The sequence below is a fragment of the Nipponia nippon genome, unplaced genomic scaffold, assembly GCF_047370975.1.
Source record: "Nipponia nippon isolate SJK-2023a ecotype South Korea unplaced genomic scaffold, ASM4737097v1 scaffold_5, whole genome shotgun sequence".
Lineage (NCBI taxonomy): Eukaryota > Metazoa > Chordata > Aves > Pelecaniformes > Threskiornithidae > Nipponia > Nipponia nippon.
The window spans coordinates 80,386,297-80,412,830 of NW_028262369.1; the positions used below are offsets into that span (position 1 = coordinate 80,386,297).

At 37.8% G+C, this 26,534-nt stretch overlaps 1 long non-coding RNA gene across 2 annotated transcripts in view; it reads left to right on the plus strand.

The window, feature by feature from the left end:
• LOC148052358 (uncharacterized) overlaps window positions 1-26,534 on the plus strand; it is a 44,767-nt gene continuing 18,233 nt past the window's right edge. The window contains exons 1-2 of one of the 2 annotated variants that reach the window (XR_015699027.1): window positions 1-45; window positions 21,592-21,705. This is a non-coding gene — a long non-coding RNA (uncharacterized LOC148052358). Of the gene's footprint in view, window positions 46-145; window positions 365-21,591; window positions 21,706-26,534 lie in introns of those variants that run through there. The other variant, XR_015699029.1, reaches the window with a different exon arrangement.

Consider the following 26,534-nt stretch of genomic DNA (forward strand, 5'->3'; position numbering starts at 1 on the left):
CTTAAAGAAGGCATGTTATGCATCAAATTGAGGTCAGCATGAACAGTGAGTGAAGTTGTTTATTTTTTAAGATTAGGGGCTTGAGGTAGGGAGGGGAAAGTACGAGGGGAGGTTGTCAGGTACCTGTTGTGTTGCCCTTTTTTTTTTCTGTTCTGTTTATAAATTAGAGTGCCTTTATTTTCAAGTGCTGAGCTCTACGTAGTATTCTTTAGGCTTCAGTTATGTGAAGTGCAGTGCATGTTTCTAACCCTGGCCATAGTAGGCAGCAGAACTGGAGTGCAGCCTTTTCTAGAGTAAGACCTAAGGAAGGTGTTTGTCTTCCCATCACTGCTGAACTTGCATGGCTAGGATCGCACTGTGGAGGGTAAGTCTAAGTAAAAATGGTTGTTCTTTATCCAAAGTAGCAGGCGTGCCTCTTTGATGGTGTGAAATTAAACTGTGACCTAGGAACTTCCTTAGCAGAGCGCAGTCCTGGAAGCGTTTTTCCAGTTCTCTAGGAGATGCATTGACTCAGATGTACAACTTTCCATTCTTGCTTTCCTCTTGCTCTGAGCTAAGTTGAAATACCACTTTTCACAAATGTATTTCAGCTTCCCCTTCTATTATGCCGGCTACCTGCTTGGGGAAAGAGAAGGAGCAGAGGAAAGAGCATTAACTAGGGTAAGGAAGTTGGTAGAAAAAATTGAGAGGACATTGAATGAGGTGCCTCCTGCTTTTCTCCTTGTGGCTGAAGCTGAACAACAGAATGAGTCCTTAGTCTTTCATTCTTGAATATGGGGTAGGCTGATGTGCTCCCAAGTGGGATCATGAGTTTAGATTGGTTTTTAATGTCAGCAAAAACTTTCTAATGTGAAGAAAAATCCTTAAACTGAGGGAAAGGAAATACACAATTTCAAATCTTTTTACAAGGCGAGAGGATGCAGGTGGGAGGAAAAAAATGCATGAAGTTTTCACAGGTTGGGTTTTTTTATTTGTTTATTTGTAGTTTGTTGTGGTATTTTTTAACCAAAAAACTTATTCTGTTAAATTGTGCAGAACTCTGCAACTGGTGAATCTACAGCCTATGCTAAATGTTTAAGTTCTGGGAAATAACTCATGGAAAAAATCTCTTCTGATGATGGATGTGAGGTCAGCTATTCAAACTAAAATACTTTCTCCCCAGTTACACGGTATAGGGCTGTGGTGCTCAGACCATATGCATAGTTAGTTATTTTTAGGCATTTAAGGAGAATGTAAAGGAGGTGATATGTGTAGGAGGATGGAAGGGTAAGGAAGGAATTTTAAGAGATATTAACACTTGGAATAACAATAGATATGCTATTGGAGTGATTTTTCCTAACCTGTACACGTTACATCTGAAAGGGTTTGCTTCTGTACTGAACAATTAATGAAGTCCTCATTTCTGAAATGATGCATGCACTTGTTTGTGTGCTGTGCATAATGCTATGGATTTCAGTATGCTTGAGATAATGTGTGTAAGTGTTGGCAGGATCAGAGTCAAAGACGTCAAAAATAACTTGGAGGGCTTGTGGAAATTCACAAAGTGTAATAAGGTGATACTTCAGTTGGTGCTGAAGTGGAAATTGTAGCTGATATTATATTTAATGATGGGCTGTGGTCACTGGGTTCACTGTGACTGAACAATATCCGTTTCTGGTTTTGAGGGAAATGAAGAGCAGTATATGAAGTTGAACTAAAAATTAAGAATGTTTTGCCTCTTTACATTGATAATGCTATTTGCACTTATTATCCTGTATTGTGTGATTAAGAAAAAACACACACACAAAAAACCCCAAAAACAAACAAACAAAAAAAAACCACACAAAAAAAAAAAAAAACCACAAGCAAAAAAACCCAAACAGCTGAAAAGAACCCCAAAGCCTCCTTTACAAGAAAGGATTTGGAGTAGGGATCTGTAATTGAAGTGGCCTTGGCCTTGTGAAAGTGGAAGGTGTATGATATGTTTGAAGAAAAAGTTCATCATTTCTCAGCACTGTAGAGTTAGGAACTAAAAAGCATTATGAGAATGATCTAATTGTTTCTATTTCTTTGCTAGAAATAAAACACACTAATTCAAAGAGTATCAGCAGTACAGGTGGCCCTTAAAAGGGCCTCCCCATGGCAAAGAAGTACAGCTGAGTTGTATTACCCCTTTGCTTAAGATAATGGGGGTTTGCAACAAAGGAATTCTAGGTTGTTCTGTGATGAAGTGAAATGCTCCTTTGTCTGCAGGAGCGTGTGTTCCACTTCTGCTCCTACTTCCCCTTGAAATAAGGCCATATCACTCAGCATGAATTTAGAGACACGGGGAAGAATGAACGTGCTTTTGCAATCACGTTGATCCAAGGAGCTGCAAGAACTTTAACTATTGATATTCTTCTAGGCTTTCAGCTTTTTCTTTCCCTCTGTATATAATTCTTTCTAGATTATCTTTTTATTACTTGCAGAAATTCATCTTTCTCTTTGAAATATTTTTTTGGTCAGTCATTTATCTTCCTAGAATTTAGTCTTTATAAAGAAGAGGGTATTTTCCTCTTTTCTATGAAGAGCATTGTTGGTTTGCAGTTCTTTTTAACAAGTTTTTGATGTAATCTGGAAGCAGCGTTGGTTCTGTATCTACAGTTGATGAATCTAGTGCTGAAAGCATGATACTGAATGGATTAATTCACATGGACTGTTCAGGATGCTTTCGAAGTCATCACAGTAGCAGAAAAATGCATTTGATGTTGTACAGATTCCCCACAAAGAAATGTGGTGGTGGAGAAATTCTGCTATTACTAGGTTTTACAGACAAAGAAATCGGGCTTGAGGTAGCTCAACGTCTTTACAGTGAAGTGTTTTGTATTTATGGCATATCAGACTCGTTGTGGGTAGCTCAAGACAAGAAAAACGAAACAAATGGAGAGATCCTGAAGAAGAGAGCTGTGATGATGAAGAGGTTAGAGGAAGTGAGCTCCAAGTAAAAGCTAGAGAACTATGGCAGTTTAGCCAAGTAGACTGTGGCAGTTTCAACCCTGAGAAACACTAAAAAGTGGAAGAGTGAATGAGAAGATGAAATGGAAGGGAAGACATTAGAGAAGAACAACTACTTCAGCTGCTTTGGGTGGGGGTGAAGTCTTAATCTGTTTATGAGGCATTCTTGCAGAGATGTGTATGAATTTGAAAATTGTCACCAACTCTTGTCAGTCACGTGTGGAGTCTCATGGAGCAATTCTGAGCTAGTGAAACACCAATATTTTTACTGAATAACTCTGAACTCCTCACTCAGTAGCCTGATGTTGAAGGGGAAGTCTTGTTCTGAGGGGGTGTGTGTATGTGTTTGCTTTCTGAATCTAATCTTCTTATACTCTGTCTAGCAGAAGCAACAGCATAAACTGGAGACAGGCGGAGAGATGGTGAGATGGAAAGAAGTGAGGTAGATGCATGGTATGTGCCGCAGTTATGGGGCTTGACCAAAGATGGAGAGACTAGTAAGAAGTCCTATTTCTATTTAGTAATGTGGCACCATTTGCTGACGGCATGTAGTTGTAACTAAAATGCAATTGTCTTGTGACTTTTTTCTGGCTTAGGGTTCTTATGCTGAGGATATGGATCTATACTTGTTAAGGGTTAGCTATAACAATTGTTACTTGAACGTTTCATTGGAAGCTGCCTGACTTTGAAGTGTGGAAGTAGTTGAATGCACTGTAAAGTTTTAAAGTAAACTTTGCTGTGATCTCTCTGCTAAAGAGTAGTGTAGATTTTTTTTTTTTTAAAGTAGAAAGGTGGAAACCAGATATGTAAGCATGTTAACTTTTTATTAAAAGAAATCATTCCAGGAGACCTCATTAAGCCAGGACGATATTCTAAAAGTGAATATACATGTTGACAGCTACACCCATAAATTTGAAAACTGCAAACATGTTCAGCATAAAAGCCATTTTTGAAAAAAGCTGTTGCTCTGCCCTTGTACTAATTTAAGAATTGTTCTTTCATTCTGATTTTTTATAGTTTCTTTTCACATATCTAACTGGGACAGTTTAAAAAGTACTTTAAAGAATCTTTCGTGATGTCACAAACTTCATAATGCAGATGATTATTTTTAAAAATGCACACATTACATAATGACTCAAAGTGTCAAATAAGCTCAATAGTGCCATTCTTTTCCTCATTAAAGAAACAAAATGACCTGTCCATAGACTGTACCTCTGTACAGTATTCTTGCAAAGAACCTCTGTTTCTTGTGAGTAGTGATGTGAGTTTAAATCTCTTGGCTCCAACACTAGTCTTGGTGAAGAGGTTCTCCTGTTCTATTCGTGCTGTACCTGGATACATAATAAATTCTTCACAGCGAGCACAAGAAGATCTCGGACAATCTCTTCTTTCAGTATGTTTCTGTCAGAGTGCATTCAAGGTACATGCATATTTAAGTTGGTTTTGGTAAAGTAGGGACTTAATATTAACCCAGTTTGAAGAAGCATGATTGGTACAGAGAGACTTGAGTACTCTGCCTGTGGATACAGACTCTGAGGAACAAGAAACAACGACTTGTGACCTCAGGTTTCTTTTCTCATCAGTGTGGGAGGAAGGAGGAGGAACGATTCACTTGGTCTGCTCTGTGTGGGTGGAGATGGAGATAAGATGATATTCAGAAGCTAGAATAATTTTAAAGATCAGTAATGAGAAATCCCACCACAAAGAACATGGGAAGATGGCAAAAAGTCATCAGGTGACTGAGAAGAGCTGAGCAAGGGACAAGACCTTGGGTTGGAATGGTTCTTGGGTGTTAAGAAACATAGTGTGATTTTTTTTTTTTTTTTTTTTTGGGGGGGTGCCCCTCTTTTTTTTTGAGTAGGTAGGGATTTTTGTGGCTACTGTTCATATCCAAAATGTGTATGTACAATCTGATTACTTGTATTTTGTCATATTTAGCACATAGCTTCTAGGTTTTACATGATAATACTTTATATTTGCTTGGGAAGGGATTGCATTTCATGCTTAAATGTGTATGTTACCTTAGCTTTTCTGACAAATGGCCAGGGCTGTGTTGTTTTCCCTATTACTTGAGTTAAAATATTTTTCATAGACAATACATTCCTCTGACTTCCTGTCTGAGTGGTGATGTAATAAGGAACAGGAGAGACAAAGGACTGTTGCCAAAAATCATTTGATGAGCTTTGACACTTGAGATAAATCAGTACCTTGCCAATAGAAACAGTATTTATGATAAATATTTTGATATGTTGACTGAACTCTGTCATAGTACAGTGGGTCAAAACTTTTGATAGGTAGATAGTATGTTTACTTTGATAATAAATAGAAGACTGAGGTAGAACTATGAGGTGAATACTCAAGGATTCACATTAATACATGCATGTTCAAATATTGATAAGATTCTATTTAAGACTTTGTTTTAACAGCCCAAAAATACAGTTTTGCTACAGAAAGGTTGTCAGGTATGTTGCATTGCAGAAGTGAAATCTGCACAGAGTAAAGGAAGTTATAAAAACTACGGAGTTCCTGGACAGAACTGACACAGAATCTTTCTAATGAAATTAATTGCTGACATAGTTGTGCTGTTTCTGGCCTCCTCCAATCTAACTGAACATAAAGTGCCTCAGACAGGCTTTTTATTAGTGAATATTAGTGGAAACCATCTGGTAAAGAAGAATGTTTGTGCAAAGTACTTCTTTATTTCTAATTAGTGGTCTCAAACAGATTTTCATGTCCCTGATAATATATGTGTATGCTATTTGTGGGTAGTGGGAAGAGGAGTAAGAGTAAATTTCTTATCTAAATCAAGTGTGTCAGCAGCAGTTCTCTGTCAGTCTGAGGGCTTTACTACTTTCCTGTGTATTGAATTAGAGTCCTGCCTTGGTTTTATGTTTTGTAATGCATTCTGGTATCTTTGGCATAAGCAGGGGCAGGGAAACAACCCTCAATATGAGTGTATAAAAATCTTTTTTAGGCAATGAGTAACATTAAAAAAAACAACCTTATGCATCCAAACCAAAGGATTCATATATGCAGAGGAGATGCTTTACATAGCAGAAACCCAAGAAAAAGTGAGGCTTCAAGGAGTAGCAGCTTTGGCACATTCTCTACAGCCGACGCTTGCAAAATCATATAATGATTACACCATGGACTTCCAATAGGAAAGTTCATGTAACTGTAACTCTGCCTGTAACTTTTCAAGGTTTTTGAACTTGGGATAGAGCCAATAACAGACCTAGACAAGGGCAACTAAGAGTTTAGGAAAAAACGGTTGTGGCAGAGAAAGGATTAGAGTGATGCTATATGAGGATAAACAACGCTGGTGCTGAAGAAGAGAAAGCAAGCAATGTAGACTACACCCAGTAATGCATTAGTCTGACATAAACACTTCTACATTGCCCAGTATTTGTGCTGGAAAAAACATCTTTAGAAGGAATGATAAAGGTTCATTATATCAAGCTGCTGAATGTGGAATAAATATAGTGACTAAAATTCTTACTTGTGTAAGATTTTCAGTTTTCCTCTGCTGACTGAACAAGATAAGTTTTCTGCAGAGGTAATAGAGAGCAAGCATACATGAAACTGTGGAAGAGGGTACCAAAGAACTAGGTGCCTGACATTGAAGGTGTCTTCAACTTTTGTAATTGAGATATCTGCCAATATACTCAGTGTTGATCCTGGTGATAGAAGGAAAAGAATTGTGCTGGTGTGATACGCTGGGGTCAGATAAAGAGGTGTGTTTTCAGTTGTTTGCCTTTCGTTGGACATTAGCTAAACTGTTTTTAAGATGACCGACTCAAAATAATCGCATAGAACTTGTTCAAGTGTCATATTAATGGTACCCAGCAGGAAATATTCTTAAGTATAACCTACGTACTGTGTACATACTAACAGCGAATAGCAGTGTACCAAATATATCAATGTGCTATTAGTACATTTAGTTGCATTGAGCTTTGACTATTATTGCATACAGACTTTTAAAAAAATTTTTTTTTTTGTAATGCAAAACACATTATGTCTTTGGGTAAGCACTCACATTCTGTTTTTATGCCAGGTAAAGGACTTACCAGTCAAATACGTAAACAGTGATATTTATATCTGGGCTAACAGATTTTTAAATGATGCATTATACCTAGAAGAATACCTTTTCATTTAATGTTTTTTTTTGTGTGCAACACAAGCTGCTCTTGTATTGGAGAACAAAATAGATGGAACTGGGCAACTGAGCAAATATGACCATATGGCAGCATATCCTAGCGTATCCTTCCAGATTCTGCTGCATCAATAGCGGTAAGACTCTCATGTTATAAAATAGCTTCTTTATCCAGGCCTTATTCTTAAGGACAATTTAACAAAACATAAACCTTGCAGTATTAATTTCATAGTCTAGTCAAAACTACCTACATGTGTACAGTTTCTTGTTAAACCTCCTTTTCCAGTCAACTTACTTTCATTCTTCAATTCCTGAATACTTTGGCTTGTAACTGGAGGTATGGGCCCATGCAGGTTAGTTGAAGGCTATAATTTCCTTTGGATCAAGAATAATTTTGATGTATCCTCTCTCCTGTGAAACCTTCTGCCCCAAATTCCTGCACCTGAAAAACTGCTAATGATTGCCAGAGGTGGAAATGCAGGCTGACTGGTTGTGTGTGAGATATGGAGAAAGCAAAATGGAGCATTGAAGAAATGAGATTAAACCATTTGAAAAAATGAATACCCTTTGCCTTTAGGAACAGCACTTTGAGAGTAAGGATTTCTCTTCCCCTCATCCCCAAAATACTGGGCAGGGTGGGGAAATGATCATTATGATTTTTGGTAATGTCTCCAAATTAATTTAAGTCAAATGGACTTAATGTTCTCTTCCTACCAGTGGTCAATTGTAAATGCTGGGAGAGGGAATAGGAGACAGGAACTATATGGAGGGACCCTCCCTGTTGAGCATCCTTCTGCAACTGGTCTGTCACTAGAGAACATCCTTACAGCAGCTTGCATCTTGTCTGTTCTTAATTAGTCATTACTGCACCATGAACTCTGTTTGGTCCCATTTATGCTCTTGAGTTCCACCACCTCTCAGGCAAAGGGTTGTACTTCTCGTTATGCAGAAGGTGTTCTTTGTGGGTTTTTAAACATGCTGCTTGGTATGCTTACCAGATGTTTATAAGTACAAGTAGTGAGCAGGTGACTCATCATCGCCTTTACCTCACCATTTGTTACTTCATAGATGGGGGTGTAACTCTCCATTGCTGGGAGAGAGACTAGTTGAAGAGTTGAACTCTCCCTTTTGGATGTTTTCTATATTCCGCATGATTCTTGTGCTTTTCTGAACTCTCTGCTTTCCTTTAATGAGGTTATCAAGCTGTACTCAGAGTGAAAGATCTGTGTGTATTTGGATTTATGAAGTCACACCATGTTTTGAGATTTTATTTTATTTTTATTTTTTTATTCTTGTTTTCCTTCTTTGCAGGTTTTTTTATTCTTGTTTTCCTTCTTTGCAGGTTTTAATACTCTGCTTCTCTGCAGTTTTCTGACCTCTGCTGAGCATTGAACTGACATTTCTGGAGTGGTAGTACCTAACTTGTAGGCAGTTATTGCATGTGCATGCTTAGGGTTATTCTTTCTCGTTATTTTGAATTATAATGACACTCTTTTATTTCTCTATTTTCAAAAAAAATTTAGTTACTGGGAAAGTAGTACGTGGGTGTATGAGAGAGATGATGTCCTCCTGCCTGGTGTGTTGTCCGATGTTGTCCTTGGTCTTCTCTGACATAACTTGAGTTTTTTAGTAAAGAAGACCTAAAATTTGGGATTTCAGTGTTCTGAAAAAGTCCAGTGAGGCAGCAAAGATAAAAGACTGCTGGACAACAAAGAAAAGGGAAATTAAAGAGGATTTCTTGGAGACAGCTGGCTGGGCTGGCTTTCTGAGTGAAGAAAGGTACAGATCCTGAAAAGAAAGGCTGACAAATCTAGGACTCTAATGAAGAAAGCAAGAGTGGCATGAATGATATGGTATGATATTTGGTTGGGAGGAAAGTGGAGCAAGCAGTAGCTTGGTTGCAGAGAAGTTTGAAAGTAGAAACTTTTTCTTCTAATTTGGTTCTTAGAATCGTTTGTGTACACTTTTACAAATGACCAGTAAATTAAACTTCTGAAAATTGCTATTTGTAACTATTCCAAACTGCCAGTTTGAATGGACTGCAAAGATATCTTTCCATCCACTCCACTTCCCCTGCCACTTTCAGTTAAGATTGGGTCCTGATGGATAGCATCATTTTGTCACATTGTGGCACTTTATAAATAACATAATGCAGTGATGTACAGTGCACTGACAATTGCAGTTTTAGTAGCTATTGGGAAAGCTAAAAATGAACATTTTCCATAATCTAGATCGTTTACTTTGGCTGTTAGGCTTTCTGCACATCTCCAGTATGTATTCCCACAAGATATTAAAAAAGATGTATATGTTTTTATTATATTGTGTATACACTTTGGTAGGTGTAAAATAAGTTTACATTTTAAATGCATTTGTGCTGCTATCAGAGAAAAGCAAAACAAAATAAATTGATGCCAGGGGAAATGTCAGGCATGCAACACAGATTTGTTAAATAAACATTACTGTGTGGCATTAGCTAATGTTATTACTTTGTTTCCCTAGTGGCTCTTTTTTTGATTATCTGCATTTCTAAAGACTGTGCACATTTCATACACACTAAGAACAGAGCACAAGGATTCTGCTTACATGAAGGGCCTTGCAAATAATACAGAATATGATGGCATTTTTTATTACAGCTCTGTTAAAAACATGCTTACATTTTTGTTGTGGAAGAGATGATGTGAAGAAATTTAGCTATTGAACTTTTTTGAAACTGTATGGGAACTATATGTAGAAAAAATTAAAAAGCAAAATAGCATCTCAGGGATTTAAATAAGGGTCAAAAGTATATCATGCTTTTCCTGAATATCTTCCCAAATTGAAACCAAAATAAAACTCTAATTTAGAATTTGTTTAAAGCACTGAGCAAAGGATGGCATAGATATGCTCATAACTGTGGAAGGTGATTTCATAACTTCCACTCAGCCTTTTACACGTAAATGCTTCTTATCCATAGAACAGGGCTGTTGAAGCCAATATGCAGTGTAGATAATGTTCCTACATAGCATAAATTTGGGAAATGTTATGAAGAATTCTGTGAGTGGGAAAACCCTCCCTCTGTGGCCAATTCGTATACAAGAGCAGAGAGTGAAGTACCTGCAGTGCCACTGCATGACTTATTTAAACAAGCTGGATTTATTAGCAAGCATTCATAGCAATACCAGCTAGGGGCTGGTCTGTTTATATATTTGATGCTACAATATTAGATTGGATTGTGTACGTATGTTTTTTCAAAGAGTATAAAGCTCATTTCCAGGGTTTGCATAATTGGCATATTTCAAGCAAGTCTGATGCAGAAAAGTGGCTGGGGTAAAAAAGAATATCAAATCTGAATGTTACCATCTGTTCAATTTATTTCATATACCATGTTGCTGCTCTTAGTCTAAGTCCCAATAGACTTGTCCATACTACAGCTGATGTCAGCTGGCCTGCCTTTTGGCTGTTGGTAGAGGAGAGGGAAGGCTGAGGCAAGAGAACCGATCTTGAGCATGGCTGAAACACATTGACTAGAGTATTTAGAGGGGAAAACTTGCACTGACATTATGTTTCTCAGGAAGACAACTTCATTTGAACTCAAAACAGTAGGTTGGTCGCATGTGTAATTGTTAGTGCTTGTTTAAGGTAATGTTTCCTCCCTGTTGAATGTTGACTTTGCAACCTAAATGCTATTTCAGTATAATTGGTTGATTTTGATTATGAAGTAGGGAACAGTATTGACTTCCCTCTTGGCCAATCCATCTAGTATATCCTACAGTATGAATCTTCACTTAATAGAGCAACTTGTTGAAGTAGCAGAAAGGTGTAACTTAGGAGAATACTATTAATCTCTTGATTAACAAGAATGTAGAACCTGGGTTTGGGGGATCTTTTTGATTCATATTTTTGATGTGTGTGATGTATTCATGGTCTGACTTTCTGTCTCTTCAACTTTCATCTGTCAGACTCAGTTTTCTGGCTGCTGTTGCTTTCTCTTTGTGGAAAGAGGGCTGAGAAGGCATTAGTCTTTCCTCTTACTGACTCTTGTTTTTGAATTTCTGATTATTGCATTGTTCCTTTCCCTAATAGAATGCTATCTTGTATGGGTAAAAACAAAGAACGGTCTTCCTGGTTTCCTTTCTAGTGTCTGCCACAACTTAGGAATTTCCTGCTGCCAAGAAAAGTGTGTCTTGGGTCTAACTTCTCCAGATTCTGGTATGTTCAGAGCAAACACACTTTCTGAGGACTTTGCTGAAATATGGCAATGATCATTTCAGTATGTGCAAACTAAATATAATCAAAAGCCTTGTAGCTTTGCCAGAACAGGTGGAATTTCTGTAGGTTAGGGTGACTCATTTGCCCAAATTTCATATTTCTTATGAGAAAACATGTTCTCCAAGACTGAAGTTGGCTGGTTGTTTCTTCTCCTTTTTTTTTTTTTTTTTTTCCCCTCTCATGAGTTAAAAGATATTTGAGCAAGAAATGATCACTTTGAGAAAAATGTAACTTCAGGAAAGTTATGATCTGGTGCGGATATGATTTTACGATGGAGAATGAGACATGTTTAACTACAAATATTCTCTGTCTATATTAACTATGTTATAGAGTGTATATATGCTGGAGATCTGCTGAAGAGAAACGCTCTTTTCTTGGGGAGTGTGGCATGCCTGGAAGGACAGCTGTGTCAGAGGTTCATTGTACATCATACTGAACCTGTATTAGGTTATTTTAAAAAGAAAACTTCAAAACACTCCTCAGCCTGATCCAGCTAATGATGATAGTTGGTATACCATTCATTAATTTAGGAGTTGGATCAGCTCCTAAATTATTCTTCCTTTGTTTCATAAAACTGAAAAAGAAGAAATTCATTGAGTTTTGCTGTAGGTATAAAACTAATTGCCACAACTCTAATTTCTAGGCTGGTTTTCAACTCTCTTAACAAAAAAAGAAGGGTTATTTTTATATTTATTTTTTTATTGTTAACCCTATTAATGGATTCTATCATCTAGTGGTAGGACTTTAATCCCAGCACCCACCCTTTCCCATAATTTTCCTGAAATCTATCACTTGCAGCATGTGGCAATGGAGACTCTTAAATAGTGACATATATTTATCCTTAAGAAGCAAGTTTTGCTGGGGTTCATGCTTGAGTCCGTTTTTCTTATCTTTCTCAAATGGCCAAAGTTAACTGATTTGAAAGGGCCTCATTTTAAATTACATTCATTCAGTGAAAACAGAAATTAACACTTAGAGACATCTATATGCTAATGATTGTAGCTCAGGGAATACCCTTCTAACCTTTTCAAAAGGAGTTGGTAAAAAGCCATTTCACTTGAAAGCAACTTAGTAAAAATGGTAGATTAATTAAATACAATAAAATTTCCCTAAAATCTTTATCCCATTTATCACTTATCATTATTTTTCCTTTTCACATATGGTACCTTAGCTCCAAACCGAAAGTTTCAGGATGCATTTATTAAAACTGTTTTTTTGGTGACATCTATTAGATGCTGAAAAACAGAGGTTAATAATGTCATGAGTTTTAGGGATGGCTTGCAAACAGAGGTGAAAAAGCAGCTTCATCTATCACAGTACATAAGATACTAAGTATATGAATTTTGGCAAAAAGGTCAAAAATGTGTAGGGGAAAGATTCCCTCTAGCCCTTTCAGATGCTAAGCAATGAACTGAACAAGAAGATCCCAAGCTTTCAGACTTTTTAAGTGCTGTGTATCTGCATCCATTAAAGAGTTTACTGTAAATGCAAAATATGACTATTGCTGCTTATAGGCGTATTTATTATAGGTGCAGTCTGGGTTTGTTCTTGACTCTGTTTGTAGGAGGTCAGAATTCCTGAAGAGGATAAATTGAGTATTGCACATATTAAGCTGCTTGTGCTCGTTGGTATTCTACCTCACAGTACCTGTGTTACTGCCTTACGTGTAACATTTCTTAGATAAGGTCACTGACGTATATAGAGGACTTGCAGGTCTTTGAATCTTGTGTTCCTATTTGGAAGAAAAGGAAAAGCTTGTGGAAACAGTTGCCCTGTTGTTCTTACACTGACTACTATTTGTGTTGTGGTTGTTCTTAGAGGAACAATTTCTAAGGAAAAGGCCTAAAAAGCTAATGCCTGAAGCTTCTTTGAAGCTACCCGTCTGATTAGTCTTGTAGATCCTGATATGAAGTCAAACTAGGGTCAAATAAAATATTAAGCCCTGGAGTAAGATGTGTCTGCCCTAGGCTAGAAGCAATTTGCAACTCATACTTGGTTTAAATTTAATAGCAGTAAAAATCCTATTGAAACAAAATGTGGCAATTATTGCACTTGAAATTCCAGTGTAGGAAAGACTGGAGGAAGGTCACAGATCTGTACTTGGTTTACTGATGAAAATCTGTAAAAGTGGTGTGAAGATCCAAAAGGATCATAAGCTTTAGTAATACTTACTTAAGCAGCTGTTATGGAACAACTTCCTTTTCATCAAGCGGAAGAGAAGCCTAGAAACCTTCCTGGTTGGCTGAGCCCCGTGTCTTGCTAGCCCTAAGGAGGCAGGTGTAAAAGACTCTGTTCAGCTCTACCTCAACAGAGAGAGAATCAAATATGCTGGGCAACCAGACAAGAGAAGATAGGTGGTGACGGTCCCTGAGCAGAGAGGGACACTTGTGACTCAAGGATTGGAGGGTGAGATTTTTCTGCAGGAATTGAGGGAGAAAGCTAAAAGACTGGGTGATAGCTACCTCCTACACAGCAAAGGAAGAGAGGCTGGGAATCTTTTGACGAAGAGCTCCTAACAGGTAATACATGATTAAAAAGGAATAACTCTGCCTTGAAGACACACCAGCAGAGTATGTGGGGTGTGAGGAAAATGGCTTTTGCAGGCTTTATTAGCAGCTCGACTGTACCCTAGGTTTTTTAGCGTTATCAGAAAAGTAATGATCTACACTGCTGTGTTTTTGTCCCCTGGACTGCAGAAAGACAGTTTTTAAGCAGCCGTTGTCTAATGCCACAAAAAGCTAACGTGACCTGGGATCAGAGCAGTTATGAACAACAGGATCTTTGTTTTTCAGTGTTCTGAGCAGGACCTGTTCCCTTTGCTCTTACGACTTCAACTTTCCCCTGGGTTTTAATCAAAATGGTGTCTCTTTCAAAATCCTTCAGAAAGGGGAAAACATCCCATTTGAGCTGGCAGCTTTTAACGTGTGTGTGTAATAAGACACATATTTACAATGCTAAAATGTTTGTCTGTTGTTTCTCTCCCCCCCCCCCCCCCAAAAGACAAGACAATTGTTAAAATTGCAATTCTTTACCCAATCTTTTGGAAGCAGCACTTATTTCTTCCTGGCAGCCACTGAATTGCTTTTCTGCACTGCTTTGGCTCCGAATAAAACATGATAGTTCAATTCATTTTCTTAGTTAATGAGAGATGGTGTCCTTTTTCTGGACAGTTGGTACTCTAGGTTCTAGGTTGGTCTAGCTAAATAAAAGCCCTGCTGCCTTGGCTGTTATATGGGGCACTCCAGAGCTGTCAGAGCTGGAGAGGCAAAGCTTTGTCCTTGTTCTCTTACACTTCTCACATCAGTGTGTTGAGCACAGCAGGGAACTGTAACGTACTCTGCTGCTGGTCTGCAGTCTGAGACAGGCTACAGGCTTTCAGCACTGTTTTTTGCAAAGGCAGGACTGAGAAACCAGAAATCTGTAACCTAAACTATTTGGTATGATATAAAGCAACAACAAAATGCTTGTAAAGTCCATGACTAAACAATAGCCACAAATTCAGAGGTCAGCATACTTTTATAATCATTGCACAGATTTTTTTTGTAGTGATGGTTAATATTCTCAGTATTCTGTGTATATTTATGATTTGTCATGCTCCTTAAGTTATAAGCTTTGAGTGCTAAACTGTATACAACAGTTTAGATGTTGCAATCACAGTACGTGTGCAAATGTACGGAGTGGAAAAAATGTAACTTGTATAAGCAATAGAAAACAAATTATTTGCAATGCACTGTGTTTTTAGTTAACGTAACCATAGTTTAACTACTCTTCCCTGTGGCCCTCAATGAGGGCTACCATGTGGTTCTGTTCGTCCAAGAACACTTTGTCATGAAGGGTATGTGGCTCCCAAGGTGGTGAGTTATGTGTGTGTGTGTGACCACTCTGAATTAAAAAAAAAAAAAAAACAAAAAACAAAAAAACAAAAACAAACAAAAACCCCACAACACCCCAGCAAAACCCCGCAAAACAACCCTGCCCAACCAAAAAACCCCTCCCAAACCCCCACAAACAAAACAAACCACAAACAAAACTCATTCATTGATTCTGTGCAAAAAGGAATGGTGACAAGGTTCCTAAAATATTGTGGAGAGGGGAAAAAAATATTTTCAGCAGAGACAGCAAATAAAAACTGTTGCTTTCACTGTGCCTCCCATGAAATGATATCTGATACCTAAACCATGTTGGTCAGATTCTGCACATCTGTACACCCATCATCTTGCTTCCCGTGGAGGCAAATGCTATGCTTTAGGCATGCTATCAGACTCGGTCTTCAGTTTGCACACTTTCTGATAGTATGTTGTATGATTTCTATAGAGCTAAGAATATTTTGTTTGTGTATCCATGTACATCAGGTTTTCTGTTTATTTTAAGAGGGAAAAACTTGTTTAAACCTTGTGGGCTAGATGCTAGTTAATTACTGTACAGTTGGTGGATTTACTGCTTAATTAGCAAAGTGTTGATATGAGTGTACTTGGTATTCTTTGTTTCAGGACTTACCTAAGTGTATTTAATTTGTTTTTAATTATTTTTAGTTACTTATTTCCACCTCTTTCTTCTGCTAAAACAACCAAACTAGAATTGGTTATTTGGAGACATCTCACTGCAGTGGTGCTTGGTACCTTCACAAAATCCAAGTGTTGCTAGTAGCTTATGTTTCTTGCTCATGAACAACTTAGTTAAACAGGAGCTGACTGCCAGCTAAGGACCATTGACTCTCTTCTGCTGGGAAAGGAGAACAAAAGCAGAGGGATGGGAGCATGTAGGATAGAGGACTTTGTGGTACTTTGATCTAAGACCCAAGAGACTCCTTTTTGCAGCTCAGTAATGATTTGGAGAAGGACCTGATATCCCGATGTCTTTGGTAGGGTTAAGCAGAGTTCCTTGCTCAGTGGTAGCAGGAAGTCAGGGAGCTGATGGAAGTCAGGAACTTCTAGAGCTGCTTTTTGGGTTCAGAGGCTTGACTTGTCCCCTGCCCCAGGGTGCATGAGTGCTGTAGTACTGGTCTTGTGGAGCTTTGAGTTCCCTGGAGGTGGTGGGGGTGGGTGACTGACTGAAGCTCCACACACCCTGAGAAGGCTCCCTGTGTCTGTCAGTAAATCTGCCCACTTCTGATTCATGGTCATCAGTGTGCCAGACTGGGTTGCTTTCTGATAGGTGTCAAACACCGCTTGTCTTCAGCCTGTGGTTTATAAAAGCAAACCCACATATAAATCCCTCTGGCACTGTAATAGAACTGGATTTGCAGGAGTTTAGCAAGCTAAAGCAGATCCTGCAAGTTGAGCAGGTATAGATTTAAAGCAATGGAAAAACCTGACTGAGGGAATTTCATAAATCCTGTTCGCTGAATGCATCAGTAAACCAATTGTTTGGTTTCCTATGGCATGAAAATTTAGTTAGCTGAGATAGTTATCAATCTTTTGAAGGCTGTACTCCCTGCAGCAAGACCAAAATTGGCTGAAGTTGATACTCTTTATGTTAATGAAGATATTTTAAAATGGATAGCTATATTATAGTTAGCAATTGTCATGGTTACAATAACAGAAAGGAAAAGCCTATCAGAAACTTTCTGGGTGAAGATAACTGTAAAATTTTCAATCACTTAATAGTTTATCATAAAACTAAAGCAAGCCTCTCTTAATGAAGTCTTATGTTCAGTTGGTGATACTTTGCTTTACTGTACTTGCACAGGTTGTGGCATAGGCTTCTAAATCTAGAGCACATACAGACTATAGCTTGATAGGGAGAAAAATGTTCTGTGGTGGCTTCTTATAATTATCAGCTGAAGTTATTAGTTTTTAACAAAATTACCAAATTAATTTTAATGCGATTTTTCAGGCTTATTTGAAAGGTGTCAGTAGAATAAGATTGTATCATATCTGTCTGTGTCACTGGCACCATCTGGAAAAAAAGCCTTCAAAGTACTCCACCTTTCCCCTTTTATCTTTTTGGGACAATATTCAAACTGGTACTTCAGCTGTAATGTGAATTTGATATGTCTTGGTAGTTAAGCTATTGAAAAACATACTAATGTCTTAAATGACCCTTTCCAAATGCAGTACCTAAGCACTTGTGCATCCTTTTGTAAATGAAGTGTTAATCGCCATGTGATAGATTCTTTCATTACCTGAATTAATGTAGATATGAATGAAAAATTATAATGGTAATGTTTAACAATATATAATAATAGTACAAGTGTCACTAGTATCAGATTTCATCTGCATCCAGAAGAAGCAAAAAAGATGATGTATGCGGTTTTTGGTGTGGTGGGGTTCTTTGGTATTCTCTTGGTGCTCTGAGATTCTAATTAGAGTTGAAAGTAAATTCCCTGCTTTTATACGTTTGTGTTTTTCTCTATGAAACTTAATGTAGAATTTTCCATTGTAAATGCTTCTGTATTTTTTAAAGTTTTCTTTAAAATATAAAACCAGCTTTTTGTAGTCAGTACAAGTAGAATTCTGATACTGCTTCTAAGCAAGCTTAAGAATCAAATTTTTTCTCTGCATCTTGGTTAAAGAAACATCCATGTTAAATTACAGGTAATTTCAGCTGATTCACTTGAGAAGGAAAACCATTAGTTCTTTTTGCTGTCTTGTTGTATATAAAACTATAAAATCCAATAAGTTACTTACTCTAAGCTAGTCGTTTAGAATATTAGTGGAATGGAAGTCAGTTTGGGCAGGGTCATGCATGTTGGACCCAAGACTGAGCGTGCAGTTACCAAAACAAGGAGAGGAAAAAGGGTTTCCTGCATGCATAAGCATTGCATGTACGTTATATAATGTAAGTGCAGGAAGATGTGAGTTTAACACTAATAGGCTTCTGGAAAAAATATGTTGCCCGATTAGTTCATTTCTACTCTGTCCTTGCTGATAGAGATCTACTTGTCTTTGCACTACATTTTAGGTATTCTGTCTCTATAATAAGAGCACAGCGAAGCCATGTAAGGACAAGGAGAAACCCTCTCAGGAGGGAAGAGGGACACAAGGCCAGCTTTGAAGGTTTAGATCTCCCATGCTGTAACCAGGCACAGAGCCAAACATCCAACCGATATCCAGTGTATCATATGTGGGGGTGACAACGGGTTTGTAATCTAGCCACAACAACATTAGTTAATGACATACTGAATTAGAACAATCTGTAATTTTAATAACTGTCTTATGGAAATAGATCCTTTGGTGAAGTTTAAGGGGTTTAGTGTTTTCATACAGGAGAATGTGATGAGTCACTTAAGAAAAGCACAAGCCTGCACAGGGTTTTGATTTTTACATGTGCTCTATATAGTCATGTGATTGTATGGATATTTGCACTAGCTTTGTGTGACTGCATATCATGGATAGTTGGATCTTGAGGCTCTTCTGCCAAACTATATCTGTACCTTTTTGGAGCGTTCAATCTCCCCAGTCTTCTCCCAGAACAAATCTGAGAGTTACGATCTCTACATCTAGACACATGAAAAGATGCTTCATGCTGGCACTGCTTATGGTAGAGCTTGCTTACCAGGAATCCAATGCCCTTAAAGGAGAGGGAAGATTACAGCAAACATAAATTGCCCTTTTCTTTCCCCATCTTCTTTAACTCAGCTTTTAGGCTCTCTGGACCATACTGGGATTACTACTTATACAAAGCTTTTGAGACTTGCTTCCACCTGGCCCTTTCCTGCTTCCCTCCACCCCCTACCCCCCACAGTACTTGTTGTGGGACTATTTGGAGATTACCAAATGTAGTGCATTCAACACCCATCTCTCCAAGCCTTCATAACTGAACAGTACAGGACCAAAAGGAAGCATAATCCATTGGAAGTCTACAAAATAATTCCTGCTATCCATGAAAGCCTGCCCAAATGAATCAACAAATCTTATTTTTCACATCCTTTTGTTTAACCTTAATCTCAGCTGTAATCCAAGACTAACAGGTAATCTGATGATATTTTGAGTGTGCAAAAGTAGCTGTATCTCTTAAGACCTTGCTCATGTCTGCCAGTATTCCGCTCGCTGCATGCCTCACGGGTTGAAACTGAAAACAGAGCTATTCAGGATTTCTTTTTTTAATGTTCCCAAACCCATCCATGTCTTTAGCATTAGCATACCTTTGACATGGATTTGCCTGTGACGAAAGAGGGTGGAAGCTGGTCCTCATCCTTGCACTGCTAAGGCGTTAAATAGCTTGCGTGAAGTGCAGGTGCAGTGAAGTAAAATGGACAGTGGAGTTGTTAACATTGTGGAATATCACAGGTATGTACAAACAGTTTTCACATAACTTTTGAAACCTCAGGGAGATCTTGATTTTTATAATTAAAGATACAGTTTTCTGGTTCTGTCCCTGTGAATAATCCTATCGGCATCTCAATTTGTAATTCCCTGGTCCTAAGTCTACAGTACTCGCTCTCAGAAATAATTTAACTTTGGAATTTTGTTACCTGCCAGTGAGTCTCAAGGTGTCTAATGTTCAAATAAGGGATGAATAAAAATGCAAAATGATTCCTGCAGGAAAGTTTGAAATAGTGAACTCTTCCTTCATTGCAATCCATTCTGATTTGTTCTGTGATTCTGTTATTTCTAATGGAAATACTTTTGCAGTTTGGAGGATGAAGAGAAACTAAGATCTGTGTAAAATGTAGGTAATCTTCAGAGCTATATGTGTAACAGGAGCCACATGAAATCATAACCCATCACACTTTAAGCTTCAGCTTGTCTATGTTTAAAAACAAACTATAGGTTTTTTGAATGGCTATGTACGTCTTGCATCCTGTTAGACAGGAAAACCATACTCATTTTTTCCTTTCAAATAAGAAAATTCTTTAAAATCTTTTTGTCTCATTGGGATAATGTAAATAGAAGAATGGATCCTTAAAGGATGTTTCTCTAGTCCTACAGACATGGGATCAGAAAGGGGCTCTGTCACCAGATATTGACAGCTCTGTATTTTGTGTTTTACTAATACATTTTAGCTAATAGAGATTTGTAGGTGCACGGAAGTTAGAGAGCTTTGTTTATTTGATCCTACTTTGTGATTCAAACTATAGTTTAGCGCCCCTCTTGCATAATTCTTGTAGCATTAGACTAGGGATGCAATATAATACACCTTTAAGCACTAATTAGTGCAGCAATAGTGCCTAGAAAGACTGCTTATGGTTAAGCCACTCGGGATACAGTAACAAACATGAACATATTTTAGCACTGGAAAGTAATACAGTATATATTTTACAGTTAATATATTAACTGTTCTTCATTTGCTAGTAGTTATATTGAGGAAAACTGGTACTACTTTATACACTATGTATTGGAGCATACTCTAAGGATTTGGGATTTCTCTCCATGGCATATTTTGAAAGTATTATTGACATTACATCCCGGGGTGTTACTGGTGAATGATATGTCAATGCCTGCCGTTAATTATTCTCAATCTGACGTTGCATTGTGCTGAGGCGGTGCAACCTATGCTGACATATACATACAGTAAGTAGCATTCCTATGCTTTGGGCGGAGGTGAAAAGAACTGTCTTGAGCAAGAACTAAGTGGAAGAAAACAGAACCTGGAATAGCCAGGAGAATGTGTTTAGAAATATGCCAGGGCTTGTGGACTGTGCTCCTGACATAGTGCACCATGATTTGACACTGGTATTACCATTTCATTAGAAAGATCACACAATGTGGTGGCAAAAAGAGCATATTTTTCTACTCAATTACAATGGGAAAATTGTTCTTCAACATCTTTGCAATATATTTTGGAAGCTTCTTTGTGCTTTTCAGGATAAGTAATGTAGGTGGTAATTTTCTCATCTCGCTGAACAAACTGGAGAAAATACACTCATAGATTCATGCAAGTGATGTCTTTGGCAAAGAAACTACTATTAAATACATAGGATGAAACAATAATTTTCAGGCTGATTGAAGCTCTGCTGCTGTATAAGAGTCTTGAGCTTTTGATGACCCTGTATCATTTTGTAAAGTGTGGGAACTGGCAGCATAATGCAGACAGTTCCAGAAAGGTGGTACACTTTTTAAATTTAAAATTTTGTATTAAGCATATATATTTTCTTTTTTTTTTTTTTTTCATTTTTCTTGTGTTCTGCCCATGGTATTAAAATTAGGACCTAAAATGTTGGTGGTGGTCTCAACAGAAAGGCTGAAGAATTACTTTTCTTGTGCAAACCCTCAGCTCTTTGGCTTTTGCTTAAGAGGTTATCTTAAAATTGGTTCTCCTTCCTTACGATCTAGGATGACTGAAGGTACCAGGTCTCTCTACTTCCCTTCATTCAGCTGTAAGGCTTGCTTAAGGGGAAAGATGGTAGTCTTCAGGCTCATCCCAGACATGTTTCTGTACAACTGCAGGTAAGAAGTCCAACACTGAATTCCAAAAGGTGAAAACAGCCCTGCATCTAGAAAAAAATTTCCAATGTATCACATGCACATCATTTGTGTTACAAATATATAACATATATTTTTCTTTTCTTTTTTTCTTAAACTCAACTGAAATTCACTGGAAAATACTCTATGCATTCTGCCTATGATAGTTTGGACTGAAAACTTCAATTAGTTTGTAGGGCTTTTTATTATTATTTTATCTTTGTTCATTATTTTTTTGCTCAGTCTCTGTGGATGTTCTGTATTTTCATCATCAAATAACTTGCTGGCTATTTTTGTCAAACAAGAACCCTGAAACCATCACACTGGAGTGCTGAGCTTATCTGCCCATTCTGTCAACAGGATGAAAGTGAATCTCAAGCTTTTTTAATTACAAGGATAACATGTTCGCTCATCTAATAATGAAGATGGTTAGCAATTTTAAATTTTAATAATCAATTACTGAAAGTAATTCTCCATTAAACCACAAGAGAGCCATTAAATCTCAAAAGATGGAACATGCTGTATGTAACAGTAGCAAAATTTCTATTTTTAAATATCATTAGGGAATATCTGATTTTCATTTCTCTGCTTTTCTTTTACCTTTTTCCTCATGCAGACCATCTCATTTGCAGCAGGAAGACAGCACATGATCTTATAAATAATAAAAGAAAACCCTTGCAAGACTTGATCCAATGTGTGAAATATGTGCTAAAAATCTAATTTGTTTCAATCCAGCATATTTTGACTGAATAATAAGGAAAGTGACTAATTAATATCTTAATACACTGAGGGCTAGGTGGCATGGTGGGCTTGATACACTCTCCTTTCACCTTAGGAGACCTGAGTTCAGACCTTATTGATATTGCAGGTGCTGAACAGAGTTTGGTGGTTTCTCTCTTGCTGCTGGTATAGCTGCCATCGAAAACCATAAAATTCAGTACTATTGGCAGCTTCAATTACAAGCATGTTGAGAGATGGAAAGCAGGGATACTACAGCTCTTGGATAGCTTGGTGTGCTTATGTGAGGATGCCTAGTCAGTGACAAGCAAGTTGGCAAACATAAATCGATAGTTGCTTCCAGCAGAAATAAAATAGACCCAAAGTATTGAGGGAGGAAGGAAGCAATAGATCAGTCTTGCCTCAGCTGCAAAATAGCTACTTTTCTTTCCAGGGCATTTAAAATTGAAAGCTGCAGAAGTGATTTGGAGTGGTTTGTTGATAATCTTGGCCTAACTATTAAAATATATGCTGTTTAAGTATATAACTGTAAAGTATGACAAATGTATAACTTGACTCACTTTGTATGGGGAAAGGACCTGAAATATCAGTGCCAGTTTGAAGGGAAAAATAAAACTCCAAAATGAGTAGCTGATACAATGATTAACTTCAAAGTGATACTTAAAGTCTTCAGTGGTTTTATTACCAAGGAGCCACTGATATTACAGAGCGCATGCATCTTTCCAGCAGATAGTAGTGTGTATTAGGACTTGCAAAATTCAGCTTGATTCTTTGGACCCCATCACTGAATTATCCTGTCACAGTGTGCCTGATGGCCCAACATTGAAACAGTATGCAGGAGAGGGACTCTTAACATTAGTTGGCCATCAGTTCTCTGTACTTGGAAGGAAAGGTCTGTGTCTCTGATGGCTTGGCTTAAAGTAGAGTCTGACATCAACAGAAACTTTATCAATCATTTTGAATGAGCTGTGATACCTTAGGAGCTCAAGTTTCATTGCAAATAAGGTGGAAAAAGGTTTAAGCTTATCTTTTTTTTTTTTTTAAAGCCATAGCTGTGTACAACTGACACTTGGAAAATTGTGTTTTGCTTGGCATAAAGCCTGCTGCTGCAGCCATGATAAATTTGGTTTGGAGATTGAGGGGGAGGGAGTTTTCTTAACGTGGGACTCTGCATCAGACTTAGAGCTATTATCATTGCATTAGATACATCTTGTTCTTAGCTTTTGTTTTATTGATCTAGAAAAAAGTAACTACAGAAAACTGTGGTGCTCTCCCATCTCTTCTTCCAGAACTTCAGGTTACAGATATAAATTGACTCTTTAGATAAAGTTTCCACATACCGGAAGGCTTAAGTAAGGTAACGTTATGGTTTTCAGCTTTTTTGGTTAGTTTGAATGAATTTTATTCCCTATCTCAAGCTGTTTGATAAGACTGATAAGAAAACAACTGGTACAGTTGCAGGGTTGGAGGGGAGGGACAAATAAGATTTTGAACACAAAGCAATTCTTAGTATCTGAAATAGAAACAAAAAACCTTCAAAATTAAATATAGGTTGAGAACAATTGCTCTGAGCTTAACTTGATTATGTTCATCTATTAGGCAATTTGAAAGAAAAGGTGATTGGACCTGTGGAGCAAAGGGGAAGTATTAACAAGGAGAGGGGTGACAAGGTCATTAACCCCTGTGACACAGAGAAAGAGACAGATAATTATCATTTATGGAGCGTTAAGGCAATATTTGGGGGTAGAAGGTTAGTGAATAAACTGAAATAGTCCAAAAAAACATTATCACTTTGTTTTGTCACTACAGTTGTTACTATAGAGCTATGAATGTTAGTTCTGGTCTTGTCTCTTTCTTGTTTCTTCAGCTTTTCCTCACTTCAGGGCTGAGAAGTTAGATATGGAATGGTTCTTTTGTCAACAATATTCTGCAGTAATTATTAGTATTTCTGTCCCTTTTATCAGTTCTGTATTCACATTTGGGTTCACAGTAGTTGTCAGGAATTAGCTGAAACCATACATAGCTTTTTAAGAGGCATAAATAATTTTAGCATGATGTATGTATGGCAATTAATGGCCATCTTCTGTCTTGACTGCTCTGTGATTGCCTGCTTCCATTAGGTAAAGGATGACTTGTGGGGTATTTGATTCCAGTGATGGGTTTTGCTTTATACTTATGGGGTTTGAAGACTTAAAAGCAGAATCTTCTACTGTAAGTGAAGAGGTGTGATCTTCTCTAGTATAAATTGTAATGCTTAATGAGGTTTTAAGGAAGGCTGGTAGATGACAGTCTAGGATATAGATGTATTGGGTGCTTCTTTATCTTGAGTATGTACATAGTACATCTTTGAAGGAGCCATGCATCTCCTAGAGGATTTAGGAAAGTCCCAAGAGTCTGGGTTGAAGGAGTATCTGCAAGGTGTCCTTGGGTTGATCAAGGTGTTCTGAGAGCAAGTGAGGCAGTGTTTGAGAGCCTGTCTTTGTCCTCTGGCAATTTTTGATGTGTTTGGAGGCCTGGGACTTTTGTGCAGTAGGTCTTCAGGTTTTTATGTTTTTGCAGCTTGGGTAGACTGTGCTTTTGATGCTGTTGTTTCAGAAACTGTTATTGAAGAGAAACTGTTAGAGGGATTAGATCATCTCCTCTTCCAAATTAATCAAATGAAACTTAGAGTAATAGCTCTCAACTTAGAAACAAGTCAAAACACCTGAAGAAGGGCTTCTGTGCTTGGAAACTTGTCTGTCTTCTCACCATTGTTAAAAATCAAATTTTATGTGGTTTGATTAAAATCGTTTCCAAGGAAGGGTCATCTCCTCTACTTACAACTGTAGAACATCATGAGTACAACAGCACCACTGTTAGTGAACAGAGGTGCATAAGTATATTTGGAGACTTGGATCTTCTCCTGAGTGTTTAGTCTTGTGTGTGAGCTGAGGGAAATTTTGCTTCTGGATATCCTGACCATAACTGGTAATACTGTGACGCTATTAGCGTGCCTAGATAAATGCTGCATGCTGTTCTTTGTTCACCACAGCCTGCATTGTTTAACTCTTCCTATTTTCTTTTTCTGAAATACTTGTCCCTCCTCTCTGTGGTATATTTGGGTTTTTTTAGTTTTGTTCAAACTGTACTATATCTGTCTGATTTTGAATTTTTATAGTACTTTTCAAAATTTGAAATTCATTACATCTAATGTCCTCTATCCTCTGTGCAGCTTCCCTGCTGGCTCTGCTAACCTGGCTGGTGACACAACTGTTGCTCCTTTGATGTCCCCAACCCTGTCCTGCTGTGCTTTCAGTGCTTTTGGCTGTTTCCTGCCTGTTGTAGATTGAACATAATTTTTCAGAGTACAGAGAGAAGCTTTTAAGTATAGGCTTACATGCTGCAATGGCAGGAACCCTAGAAATACTTAGATATCACACAGATAAGCAGAAACACCACAAAGTTTAGCACTGTTTCACATCAGTAAGTGTTGCCCAACCCTTGGCAGTACAATCGCGACATCTCCCAAGAGTTATTGGTTGTGCAAGCTGCCTTCTGACAGGCTGCAGGAGGGAATGATTAAATGCTTGTTTAATGATGTCTGAATGGAGATGTAACTGTTGGCTAAGCAAATCAGCTGCTGTCCAGGACTGCACATGAACTGTGGTGTAGAGAGCCTTTCTCATGCCACAGGTAAGCAGTGCAAATTCAGTTTAATTGCAGCTATATGCAGTAGTGTGTAAATATAGGAGGGAAAAAAAACCCCAAGCCTACAGATGCAACAGCATAGCCTGTTTCTATCAGCTGAACAGGGATAAACTTTTTTGTTTCGGTAGGAAGTCTTCCACTATGAAGAAATATACTTTCCTTGTCTGATTTCCTCCTACTGTGTTCAAAGGGATGGGATTATGTTCTGTGTAATAAGCCTGATGGCTGCTAAGAAAAAAATATGACCAGAAAGAGAAGTAAAGAAGTTATCTTCAAGAACCTAGGAATTATCTAATTACTCAGGCCAAAGTAGTGGTAAAATCTAGCCGTTCTTGCCATCCAATCCTAGCCACTTTACAGTAACAAACCAAGGGGAGTTTGGATAAAGA